The sequence below is a fragment of the Erinaceus europaeus genome, chromosome 14 (genome assembly GCF_950295315.1).
Source record: "Erinaceus europaeus chromosome 14, mEriEur2.1, whole genome shotgun sequence".
NCBI lineage: Eukaryota > Metazoa > Chordata > Mammalia > Eulipotyphla > Erinaceidae > Erinaceus > Erinaceus europaeus.
Genome location: NC_080175.1, coordinates 19792361 through 19818511, shown reverse-complemented (window position 1 = coordinate 19818511; position 26151 = coordinate 19792361). Strand labels below are relative to the sequence as shown.

At 34.9% G+C, this 26151-nt stretch overlaps 1 non-coding gene across 1 annotated transcript; it reads right to left on the bottom strand.

Moving 5' to 3' along the window:
• Positions 1-11416: 11416 nt before the first annotated feature.
• Positions 11417-11549, bottom strand: LOC132532933 (small nucleolar RNA SNORA84). The gene has a single exon (XR_009544845.1). It is a non-coding gene; the product is annotated as a small nucleolar RNA SNORA84 (small nucleolar RNA).
• Positions 11550-26151: the final 14602 nt, after the last annotated feature.

Below are 26151 nucleotides of genomic sequence, written 5' to 3'. Positions count from 1 at the left end.
GCACATTACTCCTTGTGTATTTTTATTTGCTATCTATATAGTAGCACTTCATTATGTTTATGGAAAGCTTCATTTTTCAGAAGCCTGTATTTTTCAGAAGCAAATGTATTTACCATGATTTATTAACCAGTGCTCTGCTAGTGGACACTTGGTTTGTTATAATTTAATTCAGTGACTATTATAGGCAATGTAGCCACAAAACTCTTTGTATATATGTCATTTCACACAGTGCAAGTTAATTAAGAAAATTAATTTCCTGGAATGTAATTGCTAGAACAAAAACTTAGTTGCATTTCTAATTATGCAGAAAGTTAATTACTGAATGTTTGAAATAAGGAATGCCTTTTCCAAAAATATATCTGTGAGTTTGATCTGTACTGAGTATACTCTAATGTGAAGAGAAATTAAATAATGTTTATTTTCAAGGTCTTTCCCCAAATGCAGGTTAAGAGCTATATTTATTTCCATACAAAGGTAGCCTGTTACCAGCTTAACTTACTCAGGACGTTGCATCATATTTATGAACATCTATGACACATCAAAACCACTTTTAATTGGAAATTTAAATCATTTACTTGTAACTCTAGTGCTTATTTCCATGGATTTCTCTACAAATCCTTTTTTTTTTTTTTTGCTCTTGTGTTTTTCATCCTCTTCTTTTTTTTTAAAAATATTTTATTTATTTATAATTGGATACTGACAGAACTTGAGAGTGGAGGGAGAGACAGAGAGGGAGAAAGAAAGAGAGGCATCTGCAGCCTTGCTTCCCCACTCGCAAAGCTTTTCCCCTGCAGGTGGGGACCAGGGACCTGAACCTGAGTCCTTGCACACTGTAACGTGCACACTCAACCAGGTGCACCACCACTGGACCTCTTCTAATACTACTTACTTCAATTATCCTTATAAAATCTAAATCACTGATCATGTACTTATCCTGAAGATCCTACTCAAATGTCAATTCTTCCATAAAGTATTCTTAAACTTTTCTCTACTTTCAACTTTTACATGGAACCTTATCCATTGTATTTAATTGATTCTCACTCTTGTTGTATGGCTTTGTATCTATGAATTTTATCTCTTCCTCCAGATCATAAGATTCTTTAGAGCAGAAGTCATTTTTTATTATTGTCTTTCCATAAAAGTAACAAAAAGGCTGGCATATAATTAGCCCTTATAAATGTTTGTGATGACTTTCATAAACACCTTAAAACTCTTAGCTGTTTTTCTTCCCCCCTTTCTTTTTCTGACAAACTGAGACAAAGCTCTTTCTATGGTAATTTCCATGACTGTGTCTATTGATTTCTGACTGGTTCATACTTCCTACAGTTCCTTCAAAATCCTCTTTATTCATCCCAAATATGGACAGCTAAATTATATTTTTCTTCTTCTTTTTAAAAATATTTTTAAATATTTATTTCCTTTTGTTGCCCTTGTTTTATTGTTGTTATTATTGATGTCATCATTATTGGATAGGACAGATGGATGGAGAGAAGAGAGAAAGACAGAGGGGGAGATAAAGACAGACACCTGCAGACCTGCTTTACCGCTTGTGAAATGACCCACCTGCAGATGGGGAGCTGGGGGCTTGAACTGGGATCCTTGCATCGATTGGTCCATGTGCTTTGTGCCACCTGCACCTACCCCACTGTGCTACCGTCCAACCCCCTATATTTTTCTTCTTAAAAACACCTCACAACAGAGCTTCCTGAGCTTTCTATAATGGATAGTAAGCAATAAAGTTCACACAGAAGTTGAGGAATACATTTTATATTATGGGTCTTAAACTTTTCAATATTGACTTAAGCAGAAATGAAAATACAATGACTTCTGTATATAGTAGTAATGTTAGGAGTAGACTTTAAAAAAAATTTATAAAATGAAAACACTGACAAAAACCATAGGATAAGAGGGGTACAACTCCACACTGTTAACACCATCAGAACTCTGTATCCCATCCCCTCTCTTGATAGCTTTCCTATTCTTTATGCCTCTAGGAGTATGGACCCAAGGTCATTGTGGGATGCAGAAGGTGGAAGGTCTGGCTTCTGTAATTGCTTCCCCGCTGAACATGGGTATTGGCAGGTCAATCCATGTAGGATCCCTTCACCAGAATCAATCAGTAACAGTTCTAGTTCCACAAACATTAGAACCTTCTTTGAATTCTAAGAGAAAGGTTCTTCTCCCCAGTAAATATGCTAATTTCAATCAAGTATCCCTCTTCCTCAAACACTATGGCTAAAACATTGAGAAAATCCCTGAATCAAATCTAACTGCAAGATAAATTTTCCAGAAAACAAAACCAAGCTGCTTTTTACCAGTAGTGAATATTATTAATATGTAGAAAAAACTAGAAATAAGTATAATTAAATAAATTTGTCCTTCTGTAAATCTAGTTAATAGCTTTATCAGATTTTCTCTGTGACTTTAAACTTTTAAAATATTTAAGCACTGATAAAAACTAATGGTCATATGAAATTATATATATATATATATATATATATGCTGCAGAAATACTAGAATTATGTGGTTTATTGCAGCGAGACCAAACATTGAGGTTCAACAGCAATTTGAGAGGACATTTGGGACTCAATGAACAGTTGAGGAAGAGGACCTAATTTGGTGGTGGGATTGGTATGCAGATACCTATCATTGAAGAATGAAAAATTATACAAATGCAACAACTGTCTTGCAAATCATTATTTTCCTAATGTAACATAAAGTATGATGTTGAAGGTCTGAGCCTTGCAGATAGCTAACATTATATATATATATATATTTAAATTTTATTCATTTTTTAAGAGACAGAAAAAAACTGATAGGGTATGGGTAGATAAAGAGGGAAAAAGACAGAGACACCAACAGCACTGTTTCACAACTCATGAAACATTTCCCTTGCAGATAGGGACCAGGGCTTGAACCCCAGTCCTTGCACACTCTACCATGTACACTCTACCAGGTGTGCCATCATCATAGATACCTAACATTACAGTTTGAAACAAAAGCAAATTCAGAAAAAAACTAATGGCATATTATATATACTGCCCCTGAAGACCTAATCCAGAAATGCCTAGAGAATCTCACGAGAAAGGTCTTTTTCAATGTTGATTCAAGGAATTTCTCTGAGTCTGGATGACCACTGTGTTTACCACAAGAAACTAGGCTATGGCTGATCATAAGGAGGGTTTGATTTTATAAGTTTGCAAACATAAGTCAAGTGCAAATGAATCAACACAAAAGAGTTTAGTTTTATAGGCACACCCAACATGCCCAGGGGAAAAGAAAAAGAGCCTAAGAAAATTGTCATATTATAAATATTTTATATCTACACCTCATGAAAGACAAAGCCAATTCCCAAACAAGACATACTTAAACCCTACAAAGTGGCATACTAGAAATTCTAATTAAACTGCAGTTTCTTGGGAATGTCTCAGGAAACAGGGCCTGGCAGAAGGTAGAAAACCTGATTAATTCTTACAAAAAGGGACTGCATGAAAGGCTGATTTGTTGTTACTTTTCCAATGTATTGTATGGCTAATGGTTTACAGTATAATTATTAACACATATGTGTTCTTTTTTGACCAAGCTGATTAAATTTGTGGAATTATCCCCCTAGTCCTTCCTAATGGAATTATCAGAGATGTAATCTTGTGATTTAATTTTCTCATAAATTCTTAAAGACAATTACTATTTTATGGTCAATATTACATGAGAAAACTCAGAGAGAGAAAGAGATAGATAGAGAGATAGAGATAGAGAGAGAGAGAGAGAGAGAGAGAGAGACTCTTAGTAAACTATACCATATCAGAGAAGTAAGGCAATGGCAAAAGCATGATCAGCTGTAACCAATTATCCTGCAAATCATTAACTCCACTCAAAAAAATGAAGAAAGAAAGCACCATCAAAGCTGAACTGACAATTTCTAGCATCTGCACTTTAAGCTACTTTATTATGGGGTAATGACTCTACTTGAGATCATATATATGATTAAGCACTGACTTAAGGTGATATTTTGGACTGAATCTAGGATCATGGGTGTCTTAGATATGGAAGTCCTTTTGCATAGCTGCTATACTATCTTCCCTACCTGCAGACAACCATTATTTTAAACCAGGACAAGTTTTCTCTCAGAATTCAAGATAATTCTTAATGGTCTGTGTAAGGTAGGTACTGTAATTTATTTTCAAATACTGTGTTTCATTGGTGAACTAGACATATGTGCTCAGTTATTGAAATTCAATTCAGGACAAAAGGAAAACAAAACAAAACTTTTGCCTGTAGTAAATGAGATCAATATTATTTTGTTCTAATTCCATAGCAGAAAAGAGGCATAAGGTGGGAAGAAAATAAAAAAATGGCAAGAAGTAAAAAATATCAGCCATTTTGAAAACAACACTAACTTATAAGATTGTGTTGAGCTTAATTTACTCTATTTTAAAAATTCCCACAACTACTTAACTATGAAATCTGCATAATGCTATGCTATTGTGATGTACTATATAATGCATCCAATATGCAATTCCAGGTAAAGAAATTACTGTTGAGTTTTATTATGCATTTTTGTTATATCTCAAACACATTAGAGTTTGATCAATTATTTAAAGAAAGTTAGATATGAACCAAGTCTCTCCTTGCTTGCAAAGTATACTTTTATTCAAGTAAATGCACTTTTGACAAATGAATTATGCCTATATTAGTTGTCAACATAATGTGGAATATCCCAGAGATATCAAGGCATTGGGCTTGTTTTGCAACTAGTGATTTCTATAGGAGAAAGGGAGAGAGTAGCAGAAAACATAGTTTATTCCTATTTATTTATTTACTTAGCCTCCAGGTTATCACTAGTTCTTCGTGCCAGTACTATGAATCCACTGCTCCAAGAGGCCATTTTTTTTCCATTTTTACAGAGAAATTGAGAGGGGAGGGGAGGGCAAAGAGGGGGAAAGAAAGATAGACACCTGCAGACCTGCTTCACCACTTGTGAAGTGAGCCCCACTGCAGGTGTTGAGCTGGGGCCCAGCTTGAACAGCGATGAACATATATATGTCCTAATTTCTTGCAGCATTTGGTAAAAAAAAAGTCATAGTTGAAAGAAACGTTGTACTGAGATAACATTTTATACATTTTTTTGCCTTACATAGATTTGATTTTACATAGTACACTAAGAGATTTAGTATTTTGTTAGTCTCTCACCTATGCTCCTTTCACATTTGATAATAATACTACTCAATTTAGTATTTTCTCAAATATAGAAAGGCTTTATGCAAAATCTTTATTTTCAAATAGCACTCTTATATGGATTTGTTTTTATTAAATATGAATATATTTGATTCAGAGAAAATAAATTTATTTCTTTGGAAATCCTATAAAAGTAGAAAGTTGAGCTGAAGAGTTTATTATCAATATCCTGGTTTGGAGAATTTTCATCAACTTTAATCTCATTCTGAGGCCAATCTTCATTCTACGAAAATCTTTCTTTCATGTAAGAAATAGTGTGGGGAATGTAAGCATTTTAAGAACATAGGAGAAATGAGTCTTTGTGTATGACAGAGTTTATATAGTATAATCAGACAGATTATTATACAGACATTTTCTCTCATTTTGAATATTCAATTTCTTAGGAAAATTTATTTTGTAGAATGGGGCACATCTCAAAGGGAAGCCACTACTAGTAGTCTGAATAAACACCCCTGTCTGCAGCTACACTTTCTATTTCTTATAAAATATATGTAGAAAGCTGTTATCACATGCAAGAAATCTGGAGCTGCAGAAAACAATATGTAATCTCATTTAAAGGTTCAGAGTAATAAAATTATTAATAATTTAAGACAGCTATCAGTTATTTAGAAAAAAATAATTTCAAAAGCAATATGGCTTATTTTAATTTCAAGAAAGAAATGAGATATATAATGTCTTAAAATGTGATTTCTGTTTTTATTTTTATTATTTTATAGTTGTTGTAGTTATTATTGCCGTTGCTGTTGATGTCATCAGTAATAAATCCTCAGAATCTGACACAGAGCCAAGGTCACTAAAGGAGAAAGAGGGAGTGGTAAATATTTGAAACACACACAATGGACTGTGGAAGGGGGCTATGCATACCTTGGTGGTGGGTAGGATGTTAGAGCATATAATTTGTAAAGAGGTGAAATTATACCCTTTAAATATATGGTCAGTAAAAGGAAAGAGATAGAGGGACTTTGAATTCCTGGTGTATGATTGCATGATGGTGGAAAAAGGAAAAGGACATAAGTTGGGGAAGAAGAGAATGTTTTAAAGTCACCTACCATGGGGAAATTAGAAATTGTACTTATGTGTCAACAGCTGTGCTATAAATGTTATCTCAATAATAATAATAAAGAATACTTATCAATTAAACTAAAATATAAAAAACAAGATTCTGGTACATTACAGTACCTTGACTCAGTCATTAATTAGTAAATTCTAGAAGATATTGGTAGATATTTAATCCCTGCCTAGATCAGGGATTTAAGCAAATACACAATTCCTTAAAAAAAAATAGGCGAGGGTTATGGATTGACCTGTCAGTGCCCATGTCCAGCAGAGAAGCAATTAGAGAAGCCAGACCTCCAACCTTTTGCACCCCATAAAGATTTTTGGTCAATACTCCCAGAAGAATCAACAATAGGGAAATTTCCAATGGAGGGGTTGAGATACGGGACTCTGGTGGTGGGAACTGTATGGAATTGTACCCCTCCTACCCTACAGTCTTGTCAATCATTAAAAATAAAAAAATCATTATAACTGACTTCAGCTTCATAGTATTTAAGATATGGTGGTAGGCTAAGATAGGTCAAATTTTCTTTCTGTTTCCCCCTCTACAAAAAGTTTTCATGCCCTTTGACTTTAATATTCTCTCTAGCTTCTGGCAAAGTTCTAGGACAGAAATTCTGCTGATCAGATTCAGAATTAAGCAGCTTTGAAGTGCAGTGAATAGAAGGTGAAAACAATGACACGTTGTACTTATTTGCTCTGTATGTCCTAAAACGTGGTCATTAGCAGCTAATGAGGCATTTCATGTTCTCTAAATTTCCTGTACCAATGACCTGATTCATGAACAATTTCAACAATTAAAAAGAACCACAATGAAGAATATTCTCATTACTTAACAACCATTATATTACCAGGGCTATTTAGCTTCATCATTAGGAAGAGTTGAAGTAAGGCAACGGCTGTGTTGCCTTAATTTAAAAGTACTAAAATACCATACAGAAACAGTTTTAGATCATTTATGTTACAAAAAACTCAGAGACTTTTATTTCTGCACACAGATATTAATATATTCCTAGGGCACTATGTCCAAGACTTCAAGACATTATGTTTAAACATTTCCATTAAGAACTTGAAGTTTTATTAAACATTTATATTTGTGAGATACGAAGTATATCCAAATTGGGTTGACCTGAATTAGCTTCACCATATACTTTGCTTTAATATCAATATCTATGTTTCTCATTTAGAGTATAAAATGTTGAATAAAGCCTGTGATTTACTTTTAAATGTTTATTCTTTTTTAATATTTACTTATTTATTCCATTTTGTTGCCCTTGTTGTTTTATTGTTATAGTTATTATTATTATTGTCATCGTTGTTGGATAGGACAGAGAGAAATGGAGAGAGATGGGGGAAGACAGAGAGGAGGAGAGAAAGACACCTGCAGACCTGCTTCACCACTTGTGAAGCGACTCCCCTGCAGGTGGGGAGCCAGGGCTCTAACCGGGATCCTTACGCCAGTCCTTCCGCTTTGCGCCACCTGCGTTTAACCCGCTGAGCTACAGCCCGACTCCCATTAAATGTTTATTCTTATTATAATCTTTATTTATTGGAAATAGACAGCCAGAAATTGAGTGGGTAGAGGGGTGGTAGAGAGGAAGAGAGAAGAGACACCAGAAACACTGCTTCACCACTCGTAAAGCTTTTCCCCTGAAGGTAGGGGCTGGGGGCTCGAACCCAGGTCCTAGCACATTGTAACATGTGCACTCAACCAGGTGCATCGCTACTTGGCCCCTAAAGTCTTTTTAAATGATTTTCAAAAATACTTCTTATAAGCGAGAGAGGAGAGAATGACCAAGTCTGGTATAAGGTGATGCCAGGAATTGAATTTGCAGTCTCTGAAATCTCAGACGTGCAAATTGGTACTCTAATAGACCAAGATAGTTCTCCAGCTGAATAATATCTATTTTCAAAAAGGATGATCAGTACAGACATTTGAATAGCATGCAGAAATCATATGTTTGGTACAAAGCAACAGCTGGAAGGCTTTTCACTTTGTATAATTGATGTTTAAAAAAAACAGAATATCAAGGAATTTTGTATGACTTAAATTTAGTAAAACTGAAGAGAAAAAAATAAAAGCATGCATGTCAGTACTTGAAATGCCTGATTTACTTAAACCTAAGAAGTGGAATATTTAATATTCTATAAACAAAAAACACAGTGAGCTACCAGCAAGATGACCAGTGAATCACAATACTGTTTTCTTTCTACAACTTTTTTTCTTTCTAAAACTTTTCTTTCTTTCCAATACTTCAAAATTCATGCATATATCACATCATTCTGTTACACTAACTTTGACTTCACATTTGACATTGAGATAGTGAAAAATCTGATTTTTTTCACTTGTATTAAATTCTACATTTTTTTTTTTAGAAATTTCCAAACACTGAGGAAGCACATATATTTCCTTCAACAAACTCTCAAAATGGTTGTGGATAGAAAATAAAATGAAACACATGCACATTAAATAGAAGGATAATTACAAAACTACTGTTAATAAAAAAAATTAAAGCATTGAATGTGAATACTTAAATGGGCCAACTAATTACATCTTTTTTTAATTTAATTTTTTTATTTTTTAAATTTTATTTATTTGTTATTGGATAGAGACAGAGAGAAATTGAGAGAGAAGGGGGAGATAGAGAGACAGAGAGACACCTGTAGACCTGCTTCACCACCTGTGAAGGTACTCCCCTGCAGGTGGGGAGCCGGGGCCTCAAACCGGGATCCTAACTGGTCCTTGCGATTTGCACCACGTGCGCTTAACCCGCTGTGCTACCACCCAACTCCCTAATTACATCTTTTATGCTTTTCTTGTAGGTTTTTTTTAAAAACCGGCATGTTATTCCATTCATTGTGCAAAATATTTCAAATAGGATAGGTAATAATAACCTGCAAAGGCACATGTGACTGATCTCAATGACAATTATTTCATTATTTCTTTTAACTTTGTATATTCAGTAAGTGATTACTATAATAAAACCTTAAGTTGATTCTTAGTGTAGTTTGTCTCAGGATACATAACACGTACAACTCTAGAGAATCATAGATAGTGATGGAGTTAACATTTGTTTTGCTATGCTTTGTGATTCCTCAGATAGAAGGTGTTAGTTTAATATAAGATCACAATAATGAACTTAAAGCCAACCCCTGGGTATCAGCAAACATTCACAGGCTTATAGGCACAGGTAATGAAAGAACTGTTATCATAATGAATATTTTGTATTAGGGTTTAATTACCGGGCTGGAACCTGAGCTTCGATGGTTTTTTAATAGAGGGTAGAATACTTTTCTAATTTAGCATTTTTCATTTAAAAAGATCATTAGCCACAGCATTCCACAGTGTAAAAGATCATTCAAGGAAGATAAAGGCTAGAGGGTTGAAACTGTTTTCAACAGACGCCATTGTCAGAATCTGCAACATCTTTCCTTGATGCCAGTATTTCTTTAAACCAACAGATGATGCCTGGTGTCAGTTTGTCCTTTCCTGACTCTGAAGTAGAATTCTGGTCCATAGGGTAAGAAAAATAACTCATTTGGAAAATAATCCTGCTTTGCCATGTCTACCACTCTAATACCAAACTGGAGATACCGCACTAGATTTGATATCTTTCACTTTCTTTGTCTCTTTCTCTCACTTTTTGTACTGGAAACCATCATTCCAAAGTGGGGAAGTTCAGGAAGTTACCAGAGTAAATAAATAAATAAGCAAACAAGTAATATTAGCTTACGATGTTTTCTCAAGATAAAAGAAAACTTTGTATTTCTGTACATAGTGCTTGGACAATTCTAGTCCTTGCTGACTCAGATGTAAAATTTAACTGAAAAACAGCTCAAACTGACTCTACTTGATGATGGGTTCACAGTACTACTCCCCTTAAAAATCTCTGGATCTTTGAATTTGAAATGATGGATGCTTTAAAACAAAATGATAAATGGACTTGCACTTTTCAAAATAAGAACTCAGAAGCTCAGAGGAGCCAAGTGGTGGTGCACCAGGTTAAGTATACACATTGCATTGCATAAGGACCCAGGTTCAAGCCCATGGTCCCACCTGCTGGGAAATTGTGCAGACGCAGTCACATCTGCCATGTTGTCTCCTCAGGATATTGCCAGTTTCTGCAAGAGTTGGGACATTCTTGGAGTACCTTTCCCAACCAATCCTGTCCCGGCTCGTCACTCCCAGTTTTTGCCCTATAAATCCCTTCTTCTTCTGCCCCTCACTCTCTTGCCCACTTTTCACTTCTGTGATTAGACACACAGAAGGTTGCTGTGCGAGGTGGCCATTTTGGCTAGCTCCACTTGGCCCAAACCACTGCGCACCAACTCTGAGGTGCCCATTCGAATAAAGAATTGTGTTCCCTCTCCACTCCAGATCTACTCTCTCTATCTCTCCTCTGTGTCACAGCACGGACACCACCTATTTGGGGATAACACCACCTATTTGGGGATAACTTCATAAGTGGAGCAGGGCAGCAAGTCTTTCTCAGTCTCTTCCCCTCTCCACTTCTTCCTCCACTCTCAATTTCTCTCTGTCTTTATCCAATATTGAAAGTAAAATACATTTAAAAAGTATTAGGATTGATTTGCTATTTATTAAACATATTATTTGATCATAAGTAATTAAGAAGTGCTATTTGAAATAACAATTACTTTTCTCAAAGGAAAAGGCAAGTATATATCTGATTATGATAATGTGTACATTATATCATAATACTCAAGATAATATACTTAATGACTCTACACTACAGTGAATTATTTGGTATAATGATTCTTTTAGTATTAATAAACACTAGTTCTCTAATGAGATCAATTGTTAGATTTATCTGGAGATTATACTTTTAATCAGCCAGATTCAAAGCAGCTATAACATGATTTTTGAAAAGGAAATGCACTTGGGCCACATTTAACCACTTCATTTCTATCAAAATAGTATTTTTACATGCATAAAGGATAAAATGGCTCTGTAGAATACAGAATCTGATATAGCAATAGTCTATTTTCAGTGAAGAATTATTTCCTGTAGTAATGTCTGAAGCCTTTGGTGAAACAGAATTAAAATGGAATATCTAAGGAGACTGATTGATCTCAAAACTCCTTCCCCTCATCCTATTTTTTTTAATCATGTATCAGTGACTGGGCTATGGAGGCTGTTGAAGAGAAACAGTCCCCATGCATAAAGAACAGAATTGCTCTAGCCCTTTATATCCACTGGAGAGCTGCACTTCTACAAACACATTTAGTAATTACAGGGCACCTCATCCCATCTTATATTTCAATTAAATATCTTTCATTCAGAAATTAAATAATGATACTTAGCACTCATTTTTTTTTCTTTTTCGGGGTTGATTAATGGTTCATAGTCAATAGTAAAATACAGTAGTTGGAACATGTATAACATTTCTCAGATTTCCACATAACACTCTAACCCTCCACTTATGTCCATGTTCCAAGACCTGAACACTTTCCCCCTTTCCCCAGAGCAGTTCATTTTTCCATTAGAAAGCATAAAGAACATTTTGGTGAATGATCAGGCATGAAATAGACTTAAGTCATAGATTCTAGGTTATAGGAAGGGAATAGTTGAGGATATATTTATATCATTGTGTTTAAATTCAGATGACAACATAGACATTATTTAAAGGAACTAGTAAAGAAGGTGTAGCAAAGTAACATTTAAAAGGCAGTGGCATTCCTCTATGCAAACACTAAGTTAGAAGAAGTTGAAATTCAGAAATCAATTCCTTTTACTATAGCAACAAAAACAATCAAATATCTAGGAGTAAACCTAACCAAAGAAGTGAAAGACTTGTATACTGAAAATTATGAGTCACTACTCAAGGAAATTGAAAAAGACACAAAGAAGTGGAAAGGTATTCCATGTTCATGGGTTGGAAGAATTAACATCATCAAAATGAATATACTACCCAGACTAATATACAGATTTAATGCTATCCCCATCAAGATCCCAACCACATTTTTTAGGAGAAAAGAAAAAATGCTACAAATGTTTATCTGGAACCAGAAAAGACCTAGAATTGCCAAAACAATCTTGAGAAGGAAGAACAGAACTGAAGGCACCACACCCCCAGATCTCAAATTGTATTATAGGGCCATTGTCATCAAAACTGCTTGGTACTGGAACTTTAACAGACACACTGACCAGTGGAATAGAATTGAGAGCCCAGAAGTAAGCCCCCACACCTATGGACATCTAATCTTTGACAAAGGTGCCCAGACTATTAAATGGGAAAAGCAGAGTTTCTTCAACAAATGGTGTTGGAAAAAATGGGTTGAAATATGCAGAAGAATGAAACTGAACCACTATATCTCACCAAATACAAAAGTAAATTCCAAATGGATCAAGGACTTCGATGTTAGACCAGAAACTATCAAATACTTAGAGGAAATATTGGCAGAACTCTTTTCCGCATACATTTTAAAGACATCTTCAATGAAATTAATCCAATTACAAAGAAGAAAGAAGAAAACCTATGGGACTATATCAAATTAAAAAGCTTCTGAACAGCAAAAGAAAAAAAACTACAAACCAAGAGACCCTTCACAGAATGGAAGAAGATCTTTACATGCCATACATCAGACAAGAGGCTAATAACCAAAATAAATAAAGAGCTTGTGAAACTCAACAAGAAAACAAATAACCCCATCCAAAAATAGAGGGAGGACATGGACAGAATATTCACAACAGAAGAGATCCAAAAGGCCAAGAAACACATGATAAAATGCTCCAAGTCTCTGATTGTCAGAGAAATGCAAATCAAGACAACAATGAGGCACCACTTAACTCCTGTGAGACTGTCATAAACCAGAAAAGGTAACAGCAGCAAATGCTGGAGAGGTTGTGAGGTCAAAGGAACCTTCCTGCACTGCTGGTGGGAATGTAAATTGGTCCAGCCTTTGTGAAGAACAGTCTGCAGAAGAACTCTCAGAAGGCTAGAAATACACCTGCCCTATGATCCTGCAGTTCCTCTCCTGGGGATATAACCTAAGAACTCAACACACCCATCCAAAAAGATCTATGTACACATATGTTCTTAGCAGCACAATTTGTAATAGCCAAAACCTGGAAGCAACCCAGGTAACAACAGATGAGTGGCTGAGCAAGTTGTAATATATATATATATATATATATAATGGAATATTAATTACTCAGCTATAAAAAAATGGTGACTTCACTGTTTTCAACCGATCTTGTATGGGCCTTGAAAAATTCATGTTAAGTGAAATAAGTCAGAAACAGAAGGATGAATATGGGATGATCTCACTCTCAGGCAGAAGTTGAAAAACAAGATCAGAAGAGAAAACACAAGTAGAACTTGAACTGGAATTGGAGTATTGCACCAAATTAAAAGACTCTGGGGTGGGTGCAGGGGAAAATACAGGTCCAAATAGGATGATAGAGGACCTAGTGGGAGTTGTACTATTATATGGAAAACTGGGAAATATTATGTATATACAAACTATTGTATTTACTGTTAAATGTAAAACATTAATTCCCCAATAAAGAAATTAAAAAAAAAAAAGGTGTAGCATAAGAAAATGGGAAAAAAAAAAAAGCAATAGGTAGACTAGTTGAGTCTCATTTACAGGAAAAAAAATCTCTTTCCCCTTTCCCAGGAATCGGATTTTGTATTTTGGGCATGCTTTATTGTAGTCTGCCAATCTATTCTGAAATTCACTATCACAAATCAAATAATGACTGCCTCAGATGACTGCACTGCTAATGAAGCAACAGGTAAAAATTAAAATTTTAGCAACTACTACAGGCAAATATTATAAAAATAAATAATTTTCACTAATAATTCTTAAATGATAGCTATGACCAAGATTTATCTTATTGTTTTTTATGCTATTATTTTCTACTTTTTCTCATCATTACTTACGCACCCTCCACAGCAAAGGAGAGACCTGTAAAAACCACAGAAAAAAGAGCAGACAGATTAGAAGTGGGCTATTCAACTAAGAACGACAGACATGTGAAAGCCTGAGGAAATCTGTGAACTCTATACTATTAGCATTTTATATGACATCTATGGGCATGCTTTTATGTTTACAAGCTATTAATTTTGAGATTAGTTATTTTTTGTTTGTTTTTCTTAATATTTTAATGGGGGCTAATGTTTTATATTACAGTCACTGACTTACATTCTGTTTTCTATTTTATTTATTTTTTGATAGATACAGATACATTGAGAGGGAAGGGAGAGATAGAAGAGAAAGAAACCTACAGCACTATTTCACCACTCATGAAGTTTTTGCTCTAACGGATGGAGAACAGGGGCTTGAACACAGGTCTTTGTGCAATATAACATGTGCTCAACCAGATGTGCCACCTCCCTGACTCTTTCTTTTTAAAAAATACTTATTTATTTATTTACTCATTTATTTTTAATGAATTAGAGATACAGAATAAAAGACACACAAAGAGAAACCAGACCTCTGCTCAGCTCTGGATTAAGGTGGTATTAGGGATGGAACCTAGAACTGCAAGGCCTCAGGTATGAAAGTCTTTTGCATTACCATTATGCTGTTTTCTGAGCTATGATATTATATATATATATAGTCTTTTCCTTTTCTGTATATAGAATCTTGCTTGAGCTAGTGCCACAATTCAACAAAGGTAACACTTAGAAATACCTGGACTGCACTGTTAATGGACTCTATTAAGAAGTATCTAGAATGATTGAGGCACATTAATGTATACTAAGAAAACTATTCACATGGGCATTTATTGAGTTGAACAATAAAAATATTAATAATACCTCATTTGTCTTAAAACTCTATGCTTACTATAGAAATAAAGTGAAGATTACACATATCTGTTGTGAAACTTAAAATTTTGAATAATAAACATTTATAGTTTTATTATTTCATGTACTAAATGTATTTAGTAAATATAATATATATCCCCAATGAAACATAAGTCTTTATTTTTTAATAACTTTTAATGATGATTTAAAAATTGTATTATTTATTTTCCCTTTTGTTGCCCTTGCTACTTTTCTTTTATTGTTGTTGTAGTTATTATTGTTGTTGTTATTGATGTCTTCCTTATTGGATAGGACAGAGAGAAATGGAGAGAGCAGGAGAGAAAGACAGACACCTGCAGACCTGCTTCACCGCTTGTGAAGTGACTCCCCTGAAGGTGGGAAGCCTGGACTCCAACCAGGATCCTTATGCCAGTCCTTGAGCTTTGTGTCACATGCACTTCACCCACTGCGCTACTGCCCGACCCCGTCTTTATTTTTATCTGCAAGTATTTACTGAGTAAAACTGACCTGCTCCATAAATTCTGACATGAAAGTGACAAGTGTCTAAGAACAGAAGAGGCTAAGCTGTATCAGATGGAGATTTTGAAAATTGAGACAGAATAATCAAATTATGTTGTGGTTTACTTTATAGTGTTAGGGGTAATATTAGCTAACATAGGGATGGATTCCTATATAAAAGAAGTTCTGAGTAACCCTTTTTGATATCATACCTTTGTGAATGTAAACAGGATGGGAAAATATCGCAACAGGAAGAACTTAATATGACTAGAAAATCTATTCAGATATCTTCAGGTAGGAACGTAGTCTCCCAAAGGCAAGAGATATAAAATAATAACTGACGGTCGTAAAATTGTCTTCTATGGCAAGTACTTCTGTGGGCTGGCTGCTCTGGGTCCCCTACCCCCTGGCCAGTGGAGGTGAGGGTCAGAGCGGCCCCCTAAGAGTCCTGGGGTAGCTCAGCGTGCTCAGGAGACAAGCAGTCAGTTCTGGGATAGCCTCAGTGGGGCAACTCATTTATTGAAAGAGAAAGCAAGTACATATACCCATTACCCAGGGAGAAGGTTGAGGTAATCATTAACCCAAATACAAAGCAACACAATGCATAGTCACATTTTGACCTGCAAACTATTTGATCACAAGTAGAAAGTTACCATACAAGGTTTGATCACAAGCTACACAATGCATTTTTCCCTGAGGGTAAATTACAGGCACCTCAGAACAAGAGGAGGGGGGCGGTGTGAGTTACGGTAGTTTGCAGTGGTTTTTCAAGTTTGGCCAAACACAATGTACAGTAATTCATGGCCTTCGTTTTAAGGGAGAGAGAAGGGACATGTGCAGGAAGGTATCCCTCATTCTGGAGAAGCCATCTATCATTAGTTCAGGAGGTATAACAAAGGAGGTACCTTTGTCTCCACTGGAAGGGAGAGCTGAGGGTCAACCCACTTGGACCTCATGGAAACAACGGCCTGGATTTTCCAGGACAGTTCTAGAAACTGTAATCCACTGATTTTTGATTAGGGGAGTGTGGTACTTTTGGAAAGAGTTGAACTTTTAAGGATAACAAAGAAAGGTCTAATCCATTCTTCATGTCATATTTTCCAAGTCTGTCCTAATACAGACTAGGAATTAGTTACTGTGTTCTATACCCCAAAATGGGCAAGTGGAGGAGAGGTAAGATTGAGGATATAAATGAGTATAGCTATTTAAAGTTAAACTATAGGAAATACTACTGAGTTATAAAAGTATTTAGTTTTTAAAATCAAAACATAGCAAAGCAAAACCAAGGGAAATGAATTATGCAGCTGATGAAGTGGCAGCTGCACCTTGTTAAAAATGAGTCAGAGAGCTTAAAAAGTTGATCTAATGGTAATTAGCATTTAATCATAAATACTTGAAACAAAACTTCATTCTAATTTGATTCAACCATAGAAAAAATATTTTACACTCAGAACAGCTTCCATACTGGCTATTCAAAAGAGGCCCTTAGAATTAGGAGGTAAGTTAGTGGCTATAGCACATACCATTCATATGTGAAAGCAATTTCAATCCGAAGTATGAGAAATGGGGATATAGGGGGTCAGGCGGTAGCGCAGCAGGTTAAGCACACATGATGCGAAGCGCAAGTACAGGTGTGAGGATCCCAGTTTGAGCCCCCGGTTCGAGCCCCCAGCTCCCCACCTGCAGGGGAGTTGCTTCACAAGCTGTGAAACAAGTCTGTAGTTGTCTGTCTTTCTCTCCCCCTCTCTGCCCTTCTTCTCTCCATTTCTCTCTGTCTTATTCTACAATGACATCAATAACAACAATAACAACCACAACAGTCATAAAAACAAACAAGGGCAACAAAAGGGGGGAAAAAAAGCCTCCAGGAGCAGTGGATTTGTGGTGCAGGTGCTGAGCCCCAGCAATAACCCTAGAGGCGAAAGAAAGAAAGAAAGAAAGAAAGAAAGAAAGAAAGAAAGAAAGAAAGAAAGAAAGAAAAAAAGAGGATCTAGTTTTCCTCTCTCTTTTTCTCTCTCATAAAACACACAATCACACGTGTGTGTGTGTGTGTGTGTGTGTGTGTGTGTGTGTGTGTACATAAAATGGTAAATAGTGAAGTGCCAGCCTAAAGTTCTGAAATGCTATCCTTAGAGCTTTTACATGTAGACAACAAAGAGGTCTGAGTACATGACGGAGAGGTAAATATGGCCACTGAGCAGTTTAATAGGAAAGTTCCTATAAATATGGGGTCTAACTCATTAATTAATTATTTCCCAAGTGACTCGGACATATTTTACAATTTCAAATTCAGGGATTGGTATGATTATGTGTATTAGCTAAGCATCAGACAGCTCCTTGAATCATAATGGGCATGCTGGTTTAACAGAAAAAATAAAAAAAGGAAAGCTAAAGCTTGCCAGGTATTTCACAACTAACAAAGAGAAACAAACCCAGCTCTTGTTCAATGTAAGTGTTTACATTGTACATAAGGGGGGAGAAAAATATTGGAAGATTGACTCTAGGATTTATGACCTTGAGATTTTGAAAAAATGTGTTTTTCATTGAGCTAACATGTATACAGAAATAAGTTTACAAGAACAAAAAGTATGGTGAAGTGACTCACTCTGCAGATGGGGAGCCGAAAACTCGAACTGGATTCCTTACGCAGGTACCTGTGCTCGGTACTATGTATGCTTAACCTGTGCGCTACTGTTCAGTCCCCACTTATGAAATATTTAAAAAACAAGTTTTTGTTGTTGAATTTGCATATGTGAGAGGAAAATGGTAACTGTGGAATAAATGAAAGGGCCAGCTCAAATTCATAAATTGGTCATGCTATTGACTCTATGGTCTGGAGTAGAAGTAAATAGTATTACAAGTAGAACATTAGGTGGCTTTAATTATGGTTCAAATAAGGGATGGTAAGGACCTATTGAATTTATGCCAATTCAATATTTTTTCCTGTCTTTCTTCACTATTTTCTTTTTCTTTCTCTCTTTTTTTCTCCCTTATTGTTGCTATTTTGGGGGCATCACTTTTCTGAGTAAAAAATCTATAGTACTGAAGCTTTGCCCAGTATAGAGGAGGCCAGACTTGAACCTGAGGCACAAACCTGGCAACGCAGGCAATCTCTCAAATGAGCTATATTGCATATATGTGTGTGTGTGTGTATTAGAAAAGTCATTAGTTTTTTTTCCTTCAAAATGAAAAACAAGGGTTTTTTGAAAAACGTGTATCTTCAGTTACTTCTTTAATAGTAAAAGCCTGTAGAAGCCTGAATATGCAGAAATGAACTTTTGTACTAATTTTAAAATTACAACTGTTCAAGGCTAAACTTTAGCTATTATTAATGATAGGAGATACTAACTAAATTTGTGTTAATTTCAACCTTAGTATAAATACCAATTTAAGTCAAATGGGATAAAAAATATTATTTACAGTCATGATTCATGTATAAGACTAAGTGTAGAAACATTTCTAAGTAGTTAAAAACTTATAAATGTAACAGAACTTTAAATTTTACCAACTCACTAAGTAGTCTCTTTCAAAAATATGTTTATATGCCTTCTTTACTGCCTGGCTGAGGGGAAAAAATCCTAGTTCACATTCCCATCTGACTATATCTTTAGCAATGTTTAAACATATCTAAATCTCAGCAGTGAAAACTACAAAGAGGTCTGTACTTGAGTTTCCCATGCCTCACTACTTTTATTTTGATATTCATCTTGATGTAGCTCTTAAACAATATATTACATTCTATTTGTTGAATTAAGATGTTGGCTTCTTAAATAGTTGATTAATGAATCCATCATACTTAGGTTCCAATCTCCAAATCACATTAATGATTACTGGAATGCTTCATTTCATATAATAAATGCATGCTACATTCTTAAAATCTGCACATATATTGATTTTTTAAATACACAGTATTTATAATGAGCTCTGAAAATGGCACATCATTTGGTGAAATAAATGATATCTTCCTAAGTGTCATAATACATAAATTGTTTTTATAGTAGATTTTTTTCCAATGAAATTGTCCATTGAGATAATTTGGTCAAGATAGTACAGTATTGTCTACAGACAAATTTTAATTTATGGTGGGGAGAATATCAAAAATTGTAAGTGGTAACAATGTATACCTGGAGAGATATCACTTGACCTATTTTTAAATTTCCCCTTTTACTTTCTTTCCTAATTTTTTTGCCTCCAGGTTATTGCTATGGGCTTGGTGCCTACACTATGAATCCACTGCTCCTGTGGCCATTTTTTTCTTTTCTTTTTTTGATAGGACAGAGAGTAATTGAGAGGGGAGGTGAAGATAGAAAGGGAGACAGAAAGATAGATTCTAATTAAGACTAAATCTATTTTTAATTAAAATTAGACACGCAAAATAGCTCAGATAGTGTGCTGCTTTGTCATGTGTGTGACTCACATTTGAGGCCAACATGCATTTTACTGAAGGAAGCTTTAGTGATATTCTCTCTCAGCCCTCATGTGTCTCTATCTAAAAATATATATTAATAATAATTGAAATCTTCATTCTTTTCTTTCTATCTCTCCCTTTCTTCCTTCTTTTCTTCCTCCCTTCCTCTCTTTCTCTTCTTTCTTTCTTTCTTTCTTTCTTTCTTTCTTTCTTTCTTTCTTTCTTTCTATCGTGGTTAATGGATTACAGTTCAGTTTTTGATTTGTTTGTTTTTGCCTCCAGTCGCTGTGACTCAGTGCGAACGGACAAATTCACTGTTTCTGGTAGCCATCCCTATTCTATTTGATAGGTTGGAAAGAAATTAAGAGGGATCAGAGAGGGTGGGAGAGAAAAATAAACATCTGAAAAACAGTTTCACCTCTTGTGAAGCATCCCCTTGCAGTTGGGGAGAAGGGGCTCAAACCCGGTTCTTGCACTTAGTACTAGGTGCACTTAACCAGGTGCACCACCACATGGCCCCCAGTTAAATTGCTGATAAATGGGTAGAATCTCTCAAATAGAGACAAACTGATCTTTGCTTGAGAATATATATATATTTTTAGCTACACTCCTGATAGAACCTCCAAATGAACTCTCAAGATCTTCTCTCCTTCTTTTCCTACTTATGAGTACTGGTTCCTGGAGAATTACAATAATATCTCCTTTCTACACACACACACACACACACACACACACACACATCCTACAAATGTTCAAACAAGTAACTATACTTATTATGAACCTCCTTTTCCCTAAACAAAAATATATTTTACTGTATTATTACCGTGTAGGATGTAGTCCCCTTGTCAGTTGTGTCACAGCATATAGATAAATTAAAACTAACCACTTTAATCTAATATACATGTAGATATCTAATTTACAGAAGAAACTATAGTAAATTACAGTAGAACTAGCTAATTAATATTCAGAAAGTATTTTAACTACACAGTGTTAAAGAAATCATGTTGGAGGCTATTTTGAAAATAAAGGGCCAGGCTGTGGCACACCAGGTTAAGCTCTCATAGTACAAAGTGCAAGGACCCACGCAAGGATCCCAGTCCAAGCCTCCCAGCTCCCACCTACAAAGGGGTCTCTTTTCAAGCAGTGAAGCTTGGGAAAATGGCCAGGTATGACTAGACAGGCACTTAGGAGGAGCAATGTAGGAAATATTGTGAATCATATAACCCAGTAAGAATTCTTTGATTGAAAGAACATGAGGGGGCCAGGTGGCGGCGCACCTGTTGAGTGCACATGTTAACAAGGCACAAGGACCCAGATTCAAGGTCCAGTCCCCACCTACAGGGGTTAAGCTTTGCGAGTGGTGTTGCAGCACTGCAGGTGTCTCTCTGCTTCTCTGCTTCTCCCTTCCTCTCAATTTCCAACTGTCTCTATCCAACAACTAAGTAAGGATAATGAAAAAATTTTTAAAAAGGAAGAACAGGAGCTTATATATTATTCTCCTGTTCTATCAAATCTTTCCCTGTCCAAGTGCCCAAGGTCCATACTCTTGGTAGAAAAGTTCTAGGAGGGTTATTCCTTTAAACTCATGCCTAGGGGAGAAAAGAAACACCAACTGTTGGTTATATGAGAGAGAGAGGAGGAGTAAAAGGAAACTAAAAGAACTGTTATCAAAAGAAGAAAGAAGTGCTTAAAAATCAATTCAGGTAGGGCTGTTAAGATAATTATTACCATATTTAAATCATATAACAATGGATTGAAAATGCCTAATCCAAGCCTGCATTATTAAATTGATAACTCAAACTAAGGGATATTGATACTAAAAGCAATTAAAATTTGCATATACTGGAGTAGAAGTTCTGAACTTATTTAATGTCAATAGAACTATTAAGTGACAGAGCCACATTATTCTAGTCAAGTTCAACTCCAGGCTCCCTGATTCTATAATACAGTAAGTTATGTATCAATTCTATTTGGCTTTTCAGTGTGAAAGCTTGTTCAAGAAAGTGAAGTAGACCACAATTCTAGATAAACAGCAATGGAAAAAAGATGTTAAATTGGTGTAAGACATTTATTTATGTTAGCTGATTTGTAGAAACTATATTCTGAATCATTTTTGCATAAATCAGAAGCAAATCAGCAATCTCTGTTTTAAAAAACCCTGGAAAAATAACTCACACATGGAGAGAGGGGGGGAGAGAGAGAGAGAGAGAGCTTCAGTTATTACAGAAGTTCAGTATTTCTCCTTCAAAACATAGGAAATTCGGGAGGCAGACCGTAGTGCAGAGAGTTAAGCGCAGGTGGCGCAAAGTGCAAGGACTGGCAAAAAGAACCTGGTTGGAGCCCCCGGCTCCCCACCTTCAGGGGAGTTGCTTTAACAAGCAGTAAAGCAGGTCTGCAGGTGTTTATATTTCTCTCCCCGTCTCTGTCTTCCCCTCTTTTCTCCATTTCTCTCTGTCCTATCTAAGAATGATAAAAAACAACAATGGCTACAAAAGGGAAAATAAATAAAAATTTTAAAAAATATAGGAAATTCAATACTTATACACTATCAATATATTTCATTTCATCTTTATTCAAAGATTAGAACTTCTATAGAGCAGATGAGATTACTAAAACGTTGTCATTTTATGTATCTCATCATAGCACTGGCTAAAGCCAGGTAATTGAGAGTTCAGTCAAGCATAACAGGTGGTTAGCAAGGACTGGGGTAAAATCAATCAAATACCATCTTATCTTTGTGCCTGCAAATTGAGACCATTCCATAGTAGATAGGACTGATAAGAAATAATGTTGCTAAAGAAAATGGAATCTTTGTAAAGGAAGACTTCACAGTGGTAACAGGACCAAAACAGCCAGTAAAATTAGTCAAATTAAGACACATGCTACTACATCATGTTAGAATATTTTATTACATAACACTTTTATTTGGACTGGACTCTAAGATGAACAGATATGCAAAAGCAGGGTTGATGCCATAATTAGTTATCTGACCCAATAGACAGATCAGTGATCTATTAATTCTGTCTGCTAGCCATAAACTTGTATGATAATTTGTGCCCTTCATTTTAAACATTGTACGTGTCATGGTGAAGCTATGCTGAAGATATTTTTCTGCCCCTTTCCCTTTCTATCTTCTCTTATCTTGGTTTCTCTCAGGCTTTACTCAGTGAATACACAAACAGATAGGATATTTATAGAAAGTTAGTCAGGAGTCAATAAAGGAAAACTGTTAGGAAATAGTGAATAGGATGGGATAGTATATGCATAGTGGGTTTATAGTGAAACTTTTACTACAAGAATAGAGAAAACTTAAAAATAAATATGTAGATTGTATAAAATACAATCACAGTGCTCAACATTTCTCCAACATCTGCTTCTAATGTCAAGCTCCTTTAGAATAGGTAGAAACACCATAATTTTCAATAATGGAGGAAAAATGTAGGGAATATTCAACTAGTGAGTTAGGTGTCAGAGAGGCCATATAATCTGCACACATTTTCTAGAAAGGCTATGTGACAATGTGTGGAATTTTCATTTCACAAATATACACTGAAGTTCCTGCCTGCTATTTAGTTCTAATCCAAAAATCGGTAAAAATGAGAGGTAGCATAAGAGTTATGCAAAACTACTCTGCCACTGAATCACCTACCTAAGATAATAAGTGACTTCTCACAATAAAACTAACAGAATATTCCTTGGTATTTATAACACAAAAAGAAGCAAAATGTATGCAAGTACCATAAAAGATATAGAGAAAATTCAAAGAGAGAGATAATGCCTTCAATACTGAGAGAGAGCTAGAGAATGCCCTATTAGGCTTTGGCACTGAACCCAGCCATACACATGCTGTCTGATAATGATAAGCTATCTCTCTGCCACTCTTCCATAATATACCAAGTGTTTACAACATTAATTTTAGATGAAAAATTAAGAATATATGTGATAAGTATTAAAACAATAATATGCAAAAAATTCTTGGTACAACAATAAAATAAATTAAGATTAAACATCCAGAAATAATTGATCTGAAAGAATACCAGAAAAGAGGATCAAAAAATGAAGCCAAGCAAGAACAAAATGAAACAAAATTAAAAATTGCATACCTAACCCAACTTTACTAGCAAATGTTTATTATAAATGAAGCATTTTTTTTATTCTGCTTTTCTGTTTATTTTTCACCACTCCCATCATCAAAGGTCTATTTACTAAGATCAGTTGTTTTGTAATCTGTTGTTAACCGAGGCTTTACCACTCTAAGATGACTTTTTCAGAAAAAAAAAGAGACTAATATTAGCTTTAAATAATTTGGAGTATACTAGTGACTTAACTTCCAGAAGTAAAACATTTGTTCTACAATTGGGTTATAGTTACAACATAACAATACAATTAAAAGGAGAGATTTTATGACTTGAAAACAAATGTGCCAATGTACATGTTATGAACAAGAGATACATACTTCATACAAGCACACAGTAAAGTTTTTAGTAAGAAGATGAGGAAATACATTTCCTCCCAACAGTAAGAATTTTTATGATAGATAAGGAGTGATATTTCAAAATGAAAGTGATAAATCCATAATTAAAATGAAACCACCCTAAATTTTTACTTACTAACAAGATACTTTCAAAATAAAAATACTAGAAACTAACTAACTGAAAGAACTAGACACATTTATGAATACATGTTATAAAATATCACATCTTGGAGATATTTGGTAGTAATTTCTTTCTAAAAATTATATTTACTTATTTATTTTCCCTTTGTTGCCCTTGTTTTTTTATTGTTTTAGTTATTGTTATTGATGTCATCATTGTTAGATAGGACAGAGAGAAATGGAGAGAGGAGGGAAAGACAGAGGGGGGAAGAGAAAAATAGACACCTGCAGACCTGATTCACCGCCTGTGAAGCAACTCCCCTGAAAGTGGGGAGCCAAGAGATCGAACCCGGATCCTTAAACCCATCCTTGTGCTTCTTGCTATGTGCGTTTAACCCACTGTGCTACCGCCCAACTTCGTAGTAATTTCTTATTAAACTCAACACATCTTTCACTAATAATTCCAGCTTAGAGAATTAAACATACAATTCTAAATTTATGTTTATAACATATTTTTGCATATTCTATGCTACTTTGGTCACAATAATGAATATCTAGGTCTAGTTCAAATATTCATCATTAGAAAAATGAATAGACAAAAATAGTATAACTTTTAGTGGTCTACATTTAGTTACAAAGGAAATGTCTTTTATTTGATGAATTGCTGCTACTTAAATGGAATGAACCAGATAGGAAAACTATAGTAAATGCAGTACAGTTTGACATAGATGAAGTTGGAAAGAAAGCAGATTAGTTTAAGTATAGGTAAATAGAGACAAAGGAGTTTTCTGATAAAAAATAGTCTGCATATTACTATAGCTCTGTTCTATGTTTAAGCATTTAGTTAAGCCACATTGTTTCCTTGATGTTCCAGGCAACTTGTTTGGCCTAAATGTCTCACCTTCAGACAGTCCCATGTATTTCTCACTTATCTTAAGGTCTCAAAAGCTGTATTAATATATCTAAATAAGAAATACTCCAGCTGATTTAAAGTCTTTCTCAAATACCAACTTTAATGATTTGAACCTTTATCACTTTACCTGAAATACAATTACTCCCCAATCGTATATCCCCTCTTCATTTGGTTTATGTTTTTGTTGTTCTTGATGGTCTTAGATATATAACATTAGCTTCTAAAATGCTGTACATTTTAATGTGTGTATCATGCTACTATTTATTGCCTGTCCTCTGAAATGTAAGACAGCGGAATTATAATAATAAATATCATCATGATTTTTGTGATCCCTAAACTCCCAGAACATTAGATAAGAATTAAATATTGGAGCTTTCACAAACCAGACATTTGGGAAAGTATAATTTGGGCAATTTGCATAGTCATATTTGGCAGCTGGCATATTTCTTATTTAAATATATTAATACAGCTTCTCTTACTTCACTTAATTCATCTGTTGTCTATATTAACATTTTTAAACAGTTTCAGAACTACTAAAAGTAGAATATAATGTGTATTTTATATTTTATTTCATGTATTATGTTGAAAAATAATTTTTGGAGTAAGGCAAATATAAGATTAAGATATTCACTTCTGTTCTTTGCATGAATAT